The sequence below is a fragment of the Orbicella faveolata genome, unplaced genomic scaffold (genome assembly GCF_042242905.1).
Source record: "Orbicella faveolata isolate gen_17 unplaced genomic scaffold, um_ofav_v1 contig_47, whole genome shotgun sequence".
Lineage (NCBI taxonomy): Eukaryota > Metazoa > Cnidaria > Anthozoa > Scleractinia > Merulinidae > Orbicella > Orbicella faveolata.
Genome location: NW_028301577.1, coordinates 8,902,050 through 8,912,500, shown reverse-complemented (window position 1 = coordinate 8,912,500; position 10,451 = coordinate 8,902,050). Strand labels below are relative to the sequence as shown.

The window sequence follows — 10,451 nt, the reverse complement described above, 5'->3', positions numbered from 1 at the left end:
AAGAGTCACGAAACAATAATAGCGAACATTCCAATCATAACTGCGATATGACAATACTTCCAGTCAAACTTCCCAGTAAAGATACAATTAAAATCATCAGTGATCCCAAACAGATACGCATACTGCTAACTGTCCTAATACAATAAATGATAACACTCTAAAAACTTGAAAGCAATAAAATTGTACGATGTGATAAAAACGTGCTTGCGTGAGCGCCACTGAAAGCGATGTGGGAATTTACTAGCAAGGAAAGGACTTAACTGAATTACCAGAGATTCTTATAGGAAAGTTGCTAAATAGAAACCTAAGCTGGGGGGAGTGTGAACTATAAAGATCTATCGCTAAAAACAAGATGAAATAAAAACTTTGAAAACTGGGGCTCTGCCACGTGTTGGACTTAGTACAATAGGCTGTTGTATAAAAAAACCGAGACTAAAGGTACTTAAGGTTAAAAAACGTCAAAACTTGAAACTTATACTAAAAAGCAAGCATAGAAAATAGTTTGTACTTACACATCGGTTCCCGCTTGCACTCTAAATAGTCAAGGGTAGCTTAAAACTTAATTTACTTGAAAACACGTACTGTGCACGCACGATAACTGAAACTTGAACTACTGGCGGGAATATGTCGCTAACACTATCTATATACGTCCACATGTAAAAACGGATGACGTCATTGCTAAGCAACAAATTGGCGAATCAGAAAGAGTTAAGATTACTCACTTAATTAGAGAAGCCTCGATATAGTGTTCATTACACCTACGTAGTTAGAATGGATCGGGTTCATAACCCAACATCATCTTGCAATGGACACAATCTGGCAAAAGGAAACCTGCTGGTCGGCCAAAAGCCACTAAATATCAGCCGTCTTGTTTCATCTCTACTCGAAAGACTTAAAAAGTTCAAATTTTGCGAGAAACTTGAAAAATCATTTAGTGTTTGCAAAAGGAAATTGTATTCGCTATCCTTGATATTTGAATATCTGTATACTTAATGAAAATGGAGGAACAGAATTTTCACAATCGATCTACGAAACGCAATCGATCTTTAGAAAGAAACGTAGATGTTCTTGCCTAGCGAGATTGCCAGAACATAGGCGTAGGAACACGACGTTCTGTTGTAGTTTGATAACAGGTGCACGAAATGATTGTCTGGGAGGGTTATTGCAGCCACTCAAAAAATTGTTCAAGGGTCACGTGGTTATCGCCCGTCGGTAGCGCGCAGATGCATCGACAGGCATACGTTATTCCATCCAGCATTACGACACGCGGTACTCAACAAGCGTTCAGTACATCTATCCTCTATCGAAACTCAGGCTGCACTAGTGGCATTAATTTGCTATGTATAGATAGTTTCATTTTCTTGTATCTGTGCCATCACAGTTACAAAGTACGTGGTTTGGACAGCTACAAGGGGTTGACTGACAATTGTCCCGAAGAAGGGCCCAAACTCAAACTAATGTGAGATTGAGTCGAGCAAATGCCCCGGAATATGCACTGTCAAAGCATGTTTTGACCTCAATGTCTTCACTAATAAATGGTATCAGCCTCCATTTCAATCCGTGACCAAAATTTCTCCTTCTAATTGTTTAAATTCTACCACCTCAGTCAGGCGTAAGTAATTTGCGGCAAATTTTAATCGACCAAGTTTACGGTGATTTGTCTGCAGAAATACAAACAAACAAAATGAACAGATCTAATCTCCAATAAACAATTTACAACCTCTTTGTTCACTAATGCCGGTCATTCACCTTACCTGGCCAGACTGTAAAGTCAGGAAAACGGAGGTGCTTGAACAGTTCCAGGTGGTTCACATTGGCTTCATATTGATCTGAGTAGTCAGTCCATAGGTAATACAGAGGAGTTACTACGACAACCAATGGGTGCTGCAGTACATACGTCAGTTTTGGGCCGATGGAGAGAATTTCCAGTACTACAAGAGACAAGGACAAATAGAAAAGGTGAATAGACTTAAACAAACCAATTACCTTGAGAGGTTTGTCTCGGAATTAATCAACAAACGTTTATCTTCCATATTACGACACCATAGAGCAGTTTTCAATCGAGCGTCGTAAAACCAGTACAAAGTTATCGCAAAGGACACGGACAGTCCAATGAACCAATCAAAACTCATACAGATGCCAAGCTCGGGAAAACGTGGGCGGGCCGTGCGAGCGAGACATGATTGGTTTTAGTTCTGCGTCTGATTGGATGACACTCAACCAAAAACCGCCGTAATGTAGAGAGGTTTTCAAGTGGGTGTTGTAAATTAAACTGACCTAAACCACAGTTATTATATGGCCAAACGAACCTAACGCGCACAGACCAACCAGTAAGCCGATCAAAACTAGAAGTGAAGACATGAAGACGGCGTAAAGCGTAGGAAAACGTCTGAACTGACTGCTTAAAACAGGAACGAGAGTTTTGTAAACCAACAAAGCCTATTGATGCAAAACCAAGGTGAAAGCCCTAAATGGGGGATCAACTGTATCAATAATTGCTTTCAATCTCGACTCATTAATTAAGACTCTACGTCGGAGGAATTTGAAAGCGGAGGTTTCACTCTGAAAACGCATCACACGTTTTCGGTCCACACTACGCCGGAGGAATTTAAAAACGCAACAATCACCGGTCATTTTCTATTTGTGTTTGTCAGTTATTTGGCTTCGCATTAGCATTACTTCAAGTCAAAAGAGATTTTCTCTTCTTCAAGTACAAATTCTGACTTCATCATTTAATCTATTTCAGTTTGATAACGTTCTTGAAGAAGGACTGCAACCATTCAAGAGTGTAATTTATGGGTACCGAGATCTCCAGTGCTTCGCTCACTTGTCGGAGAGGCCAGCCCAACGTCGTATCGTTAACGCAAACTTAAATTAAAACGCGGGTTTTACCACTTGTGTTCATTTAAAGTAGAGAACAAGTTCTAAGATCGACACTTCTTGGACTTGGTTCTTTTCTCCTGTGCTTGTGAGGAGGCATTGGAGGTGATTTTTTCTTGGTTGAATCTTTCAGCTAGCTTCCTGGCATACTGGCTTGTTTCATAAACGATTCCAGTTACTTCCAACATCTTTTATTTTGAGAAAATGAACTGACCAACATGGCATCAGCGTGGGACAAAGAGAAAATCTGAGTCCCCGACGGGAATCGAACCCATGACCTCCCGAACACCGGGCGGGCGCTCTATCCACTGAACTTCGAGAACTCATAGAGAGCAAGGTCATTTTCACATTTCATTACCGAGCTTACAATTCGCCGTCTTTTTTCATTTATCTTTTTTTTTCGTAAAAGTCGTTGACAACTACAACTTGCATTTTGATTTTGACTTAAGTTAATATTTAGATTTGCAATTCTTGGTCAAATGGGATTTAGAGGTACTCATATTTACATTTTCTTGATTTATAGTGGATAGTATGATTGTTTTAATAAATAGATTCGAAATCTATTTACCTATAAATCGATAGATAAATCAATAAAATGGATAGGTATGTATCAAATCTATTTAAGAGTCCCTGTCCATAAAAATGGAAAGTAACTCGGCAAGGGTCGAAAATTCGATTTCGCTCATATTCTTATGGTAGATAGGCTAGGGCATGACAAAAACTACTGGATAGTTTTTTTGGCAAAATATCCTTTTATTTCAAAGAAATATGCAAATTGCCAAATTCTGTTAAAATCGTCATTTAACGCACCATTTTATTACACAAGTTTGAGAGCCTCGCATGCAAAACCACATCATTCTTCCGTCTTTAAAGCACTCAAATATTTTTGTGCAATGTTTAAATGTGTACTGGGTTGATTTTAGGGAATGTTGCGTTGTCTTTTTGGGTGCAAAATAATTAAATTTCGAAGACATGTATTTCATTCGCTTAAAAGTACTTCGTGAATATAATTAATTTTCACCATGTGCGAAACCTTCAAATGGATCAAGCTTCTGGTGGTTGAATCGCAGAAGGATGGTCTACAGATTCCTGTAAAAATTTCTTTGGGCAAATGATTGTGAGCGACGCGAGAGCTTTTCAAAGTACGTCAAAAATGCAAATATTTGACCATCCGTCGTCAAATTTCAATTTACGGGTTAGACGTATATTTTAGCATGCGCCACATGACTTGACCTATGTTAAGTTGAAATAGACAGAGAGCTGATAATTTCTAAATGTTCTAACCTCATTTGCTGTAAAAGGCAGGTCCAAAGCCGATTTGACGTGTTTCTAGTCGATCTCTCACCATTCGTCGCTCATAAAGCAGAAGTTTGCTTTTGTTTACATAACGTCCGATGTACATCGCCATCTGTCAACTTATTTAACGGTCGAATACCATGAATCTGTGACCCTCTTTCGACACATATGATCACCACTGCATCTAAGTCAAAAACGGCTAAGTCATTTGTAGATAGTTGCTTGCTTTGCACTACACCAAACTATTACGTTTGATCATCATGGTTTGATGGCTTGAATCCTTGCTTGCAGCGGTTCCTTGTTCGTCACGCAATGCTGTCCTCCCATTTTAGAGGGTAGGGGTAGGACAATTTCTATCCTAATACGTAAGGCTCCGTAAGGCTTGGAATCACTGGGAGCACACAATCGTGTTCAGTAGGAAGAGATTGAATTAGGAAATGAAAAGAATGAATAGTTTACCATTTCCCCTGTTGTTATCTTTTACTCGACCACCGCTACCTACATGCCCTGCGTAATACTGTAACGCTAAACTCATACCTAGGTCTTTTCGCGCTTTCCAATTATTTTTGGTTTACACGTAATACAGTGGGCTACCCTCGGGGAAATGGGTGGCGACCGCTTAATGGGGCTAGCCGCTTAAATAGAGGTTGGTTTACCTTGAATATTTAATTTTTCACTGTCGAGCTATAAATTTCTTGGTGAACATGGAGTCAATTCAAGACAATCATGATAAACGTGTGTTTGAATTATCACTCGTCATGCACCTTCAATTTCAGACTCCTGTCTGCCATCGCCCTTTCCGAAACAAAGTTCTTAAATTTTGGGTGCCCGCTTAATAGGAGTAAAGACAATAATGAAACCCTTATCGGAATGACCAAATGGCGGCCCCGGAGGTAACCGGTCAATAGGTGTTTTAATTACAATATTTTATTGACGATAATTTTGGACTGTATTGACAACAGTCCACCATTTTCTGTTACATGCCAATGCCTCGCCACTAAGCAAACAAAATACGCCAAATAAAACGGCATGGCCAGGGCAATTTACTCACGTAATTACTAATTAAATTTAGTCTGTTTTTCTCACGAATTAGACACGTAGTGATTTCCTATTTTTATTTCAGCTAGTTCTTGCTTCATTGATCTATAATTTGTTTATGGCGATTTTCTTAAAATTCTAGTGAGTACAGGCACTAGCTTTATCAGCTGTTGTCTGAAACGTCAGAACGTACAACAAACGTGATTTGAACCGACGCCACGTACACTATAGAACACGATTATATAAATGTACACATATTATTACATATATGAATAAACAGATGAACAATGATTAAATTGTTTCACTTATCCTGAGAGTACTCTATACAAAACAGATCAAAATGTGCAGCATATGCCGTGACAGCATTGCGTGACGAACAAATAACGGCTGTAAGATTGTGCTGCGCCCACACGCTTATCAGCAATGGTCAGCAATCGATCAAACGCAATATTTTGGCGAAGCGTAAAGCAAGCAACTATCTCCAAATGACTTAGCCGTTTTAGACTTAGATGCAGTGATGTTCATAAGCGCAGAAAGATGGTCACAGATTCATAGCATTCGACCAATAATAGGTTGACAGCCCGGGGTTGACAGTAGGCGATGTACATCGGACGTTAACCTTGTGTAAACAATAGCAAACTTCTGCTTTATGTGCGACGAATGGTGAGAGATCGACTAGAAACACGTCAAATCGGCTTTGGACCTGCCTTTACCAACAAATAAGGTTAGAACATTTCGAAATCATCAGCTCTGTGTCTATTTCAACTTATTATAGGTCAAGTCGTGTGGCGCATGCTAAAATATACGTCTAACCCGTAAATTGAAATTTGACGACGGATGGTCAAATATTTGCATTTTTGACGTACTTTGAAAAGCTCTCGCGTCGCTCACAATCATTTGCCCAAAGAAATTTTTACAGGAATCTGTAGACCATCCTTCTGCGATTCAACCACCAGAAGCTTGATCCATTTGAAGGTTTCGCACATGGTGAAAATTAATTATATTCACGAAGTACTTTTAAGCGAATGAAATACATGTCTTCGAAATTTAATTATTTTGCACCCAAAAAGACAACGCAACATTCCCTAAAATCAACCCAGTACACATTTAAACATTGCACAAAAATATTTGAGTGCTTTAAAGACGGAAGAATGATGTGGTTTTGCATGCGAGGCTCTCAAACTTGTGTAATAAAATGGTGCGTCAAATGACGATTTTAACGGAATTTGGCAATTTGCATATTTCTTTGAAATAAAAGGATATTTTGCCAAAAAAACTATCCAGTAGTTTTTGTCATGCCCTAGCCTATCTACCATAAGAATATGAGCGAAATCGAATTTTCGACCCTTGCCGCGAAATTAAGAATTTGTCTGATTTTTACAAGCAGGCACTCTTAAATAGATTTTAATAACTAGATTCTAGCTACCGTATTCCTAGAGTTCAGTGCCCTTGTAACCTCAATGAGATTTAATATGTGCATTGTTATTATGTTCTTTAAAAAACGTTTAAAACAGATCTAAAAAAGTAAAATTGTCTCTAAATTTCGACCGCCTTCTGCGGTCTTCTTCAGAGAATGATGATTTCGCGCGATTCACAGAATTTTAATAAGCTGGGACGTTATTGTTCGTTGCCCCCTAGGGAGGCAGCCAGTGACGCGTAAACCCTTGGGAAGGGTGCTCTTTCATTTACGGAGTTTTTGTCTAAGAAAGTGTGCAAGGATTCCAGAAACAGTCTTTTGTTCTTGCCGCTCACACCTGTTTCAAGAATGTTGGCGTAAATAGGATGTATATCGTGGCCGGTTTCCGCATGCTGTTTAATTGCGGAATTGACATTTCCATTGGTTCCGGGCTTGTGTTCGGGCCCCCGAGATTTCCAATTTCTTCTGCTTATTAAAAGCTTATTAAAATTAGATCTGTTTTAAACGTTTTTTAAAGAACTATGAGCACAGATCGCTCCAACAGTTTTATTGTTATTATGGTTTTGACCTTCAATTAAGTATTCTCTATTCAAAATATCTCAGTTGTGAAAATGACTAACCTGTGTTCTTTGTATGTCTTGTTATATGCTTGCTTTTTGTGTGTTTGATGCTATTTATTTTTCATTTTGACCCATTTAAATCTACCTAAGCCTTGTTTTAAATCGTAAGCTACAAGCCTTTGTTGAAACACTTCAGTTTTCACACATTTTGCCCCTGTTCACCCCAGTGCAATGTGAACGGACACACGAATGCATTTTGCCATTTTCCAACATTGAAAGGAGGGAAGGGGTTTTGGCACATGTTTTTGCTAGTTGCTATGATCGAAATTTGAAACATTTGCATGCGTTTCAATTAAATGTGACGAGACTTGAAGATAAACTGGGGTTCAAGGTCGGAACATGGAGATAACATACATGTGAGGTGTAATATGTTCAACTTTAATTTACATTGTGTGTATGCTGACGCTGAAAACAGTTAATGTTGAGTAAATTTTACACAGATATAATAATTAAAAACTGACAACAGACAACGAAATAATCAATATCAACATGATTGCTTTGAGGTGGGCTTTGAACCACGCCACCTGGGGACGAAATCGCGTGTAACACGTGCGCTAGTATGTTTCGTGTTGCGGATTCATTCTTTCACGCTATGTAGTTTTACAAACTTCAATGTTCTGTTGTCTTTCTATTCTACCACGTTGTGGTAAATACGTTACAAACGTAACAAAACAAACAGCTAAACAGGGCCATGTTACAAGAGATTCATCATATCCTAGAAAAGCCCTGGTCTTGTTCTAGTCCTTTGCTCATATGTGTAGAGGCATATTTTGGATTTGTTCTTGAAATATTACTTTAAATTATCTATTCCATGTAATGTCTTCAAACACAGTTACAGGCCTTCGAATCTTCCGAAATATGCGAAATTTAGAAGCTAGTCCCTCATTCAGGACTCTTTACTGTATTTCTCGGACCACAAGCAGCTCAGCTGAAACTGTCCAATAAATTAAACCTAAACATGTTATTTATCTTTAGTATTAACAATTAACAGTTATGAATATAATAAAAGCTTCGATAGCTAGGATTAATTAGATAGTTTGAGCTAGTAACAGCAAAAGCCAAGAGAAAGACTCAGAGCAGACTTCATAGTGGTGATCTGACCCCCTATAAGATTTCCTCGCCGGCCATGAGAGCTGAAAATATTAACGTTATGACTAAGGGAATTATTCCCGGTACTCAGTAGTGTGTCCTATATACATGTGTTTGAATGGTAGCAGATACATTTTTTTTTTGAAGTGAAAACGTTATAAAAGAGATGACTAATTCAAACAGATAATTACTCATAGGTTTAAAGGATCAAACGACCATGGATTTACTAACTTGACACTTCAGGAGTTTCGTCGCTTTCAGAGAAGGAATCAGACCGGCCACGAAGAGAGATCCTTCTTCACTCAGTAGAGTAGAATCTTCAGCTGTCGACAAATTCAACGATGTCAGTCTCTACAGTCAGCTTCCAGGACTCGAGTATTTAAAGATTCCAGACCAAATTTATACCAGAACAGCTCGCGTGCTTTCCAGGCGCTTTTCTTACAAAAACTTATTCAAGTCTCACTATGACACTGTTATGGATGACCGCTCAGTAATGGGAAGATTGTTATCAATGTGAAAAAATACAAAAAAAAGTCAATGTGAATGAAGATCAATTCGTTTTAAACTCATTCAAAACGGTTGTTACAATGGTAAATAAACCTAATATTTTCTCTTTTTGTATTGTCTAATGTCTCGGTAAATGGCTTTGAAACTTAATACACTGCGCGAAAAGCCAAATATTCGGGCCCGAATTCGCTCGAATACGGATCGGCGTACGCCGCGTATGCCGCAATGTTCTGACGTATTCGATTACGGCTGACTCGAAATACACCTGGAATATTCCAGAGGAATCCGGCCTGTTTTTCCGTATTCAAATTTAATACTCGTGAATGACTCGAAGTGTTCGATAAATCATACGGGCCACGTTTTGGTAGATTAATGTTGCATTAGATGTTCTTCGAAGATATAGCGATCATTTATGACTCGAACATTTTCGAATACTCTCAGTTGTTCGAGAGTTTGCGACTGAAACACGCGATGCACGACGCCACTTCTGACGTGAACGTCTTCGAATACTAATAAATACGTCAAGTATGCTCTAATTTTCGAGAATCGCACGCTATGAATACGAAAGTTATGTCACATTTTTCACAGCCAAAGATGTATTGCGTCGTCAAGAACGGGTTTTATGCAGGTAATATACGCTACCGCGTAGTTCATTTAGACAACACGCCAGTGTTCCGAAGCGTCCGACTGGAACACGAGACTCGTGCGAAGTATGAAACGTGCTCATGTTTGAATACTGAGGCATACGTGAGGTTTTAAGGTATTCTAAACGACACACTTCAAGTGTTCTGTGGTGTTCGACTGGAACATGAGACTCGTGCAAAGTATGAAACGTGTTCATGTTTGATTACTGAGGAATACGTGAAGTTTTAAGGTATTCTAAACGACACACTTCAAGTGTTCTGTGGTGTTGGACTGGAACACGAGACTCATGCGAAGTATGAAACGTGTTCATGTTTGAATACTGAGGCATACGTGAGGTTTTAAGGTATTCTAAACGACACACTTCAATTCATGTCTCCTGTTCGACTGGAACACGAGACTCATGTAAAGTATGAAACGTATTCGTGATTGAATACTGACGACAACGTGAAGTACATAGGACCCATACCAAAGCTTGTATATCCCCCAAACTGTGTTCAAACTGCCGAGTGTAACACACTTTTAAATTCCTTTGGATTCCTAACAAAACCCACCCAAAAGAAAGAAAATTACCAGGACAATATGCATGTTATCCCAACAAAAAGTAAACAACTGCCGTTATGACATCTTCAGTTCATTTCAAATAATACTTTATTAATACTGAAATAATAAGGCTTATGTTACTTGTTCGTGTATGTTTATTTTCATCAAACTATGGAAGAATTTATATTGCCAAGACCCTATTTTATGAAAAAGTATAAGGAACCATCTGAGAAGCAAAACCTAAAAAAATACTATAACATTTTGTATGCATTTACTTTTTATCTAGATGCTGCTTTGTTATGAAAAAGCATAACCATCTGAGAAGCAAAGTCTTTAAAAAAAACTATGACATTTTTTTTGCAAACTTTATAACTAGATGTTGCTGTGTTATGAAAAGGCATAATGAAGCATTTGAGAAG

The 10,451-nt window shown here is 38.5% G+C and overlaps 1 protein-coding gene across 4 annotated transcripts in view; it reads right to left on the bottom strand.

The window, feature by feature from the left end:
• LOC110052607 (nitric oxide synthase 3-like) overlaps positions 1–9,553 on the bottom strand; it is a 60,772-nt gene extending 51,219 nt beyond the window's left edge. For 3 of the 4 annotated variants that reach the window (XM_089279185.1, XM_089279184.1, XM_089279181.1), the window contains exons 1-2: positions 8,572–9,552; positions 1,755–1,931 (exon numbers count right to left, since the gene is read on the bottom strand). The gene's annotated coding sequence lies outside the window, so the exon portion shown is untranslated. Of the gene's footprint in view, positions 1–1,749; positions 1,932–8,571 lie in introns of all 4 variants that reach the window. The other variant, XM_089279182.1, reaches the window with a different exon arrangement.
• Between the last annotated feature and the right edge of the window lie 898 nt (positions 9,554–10,451).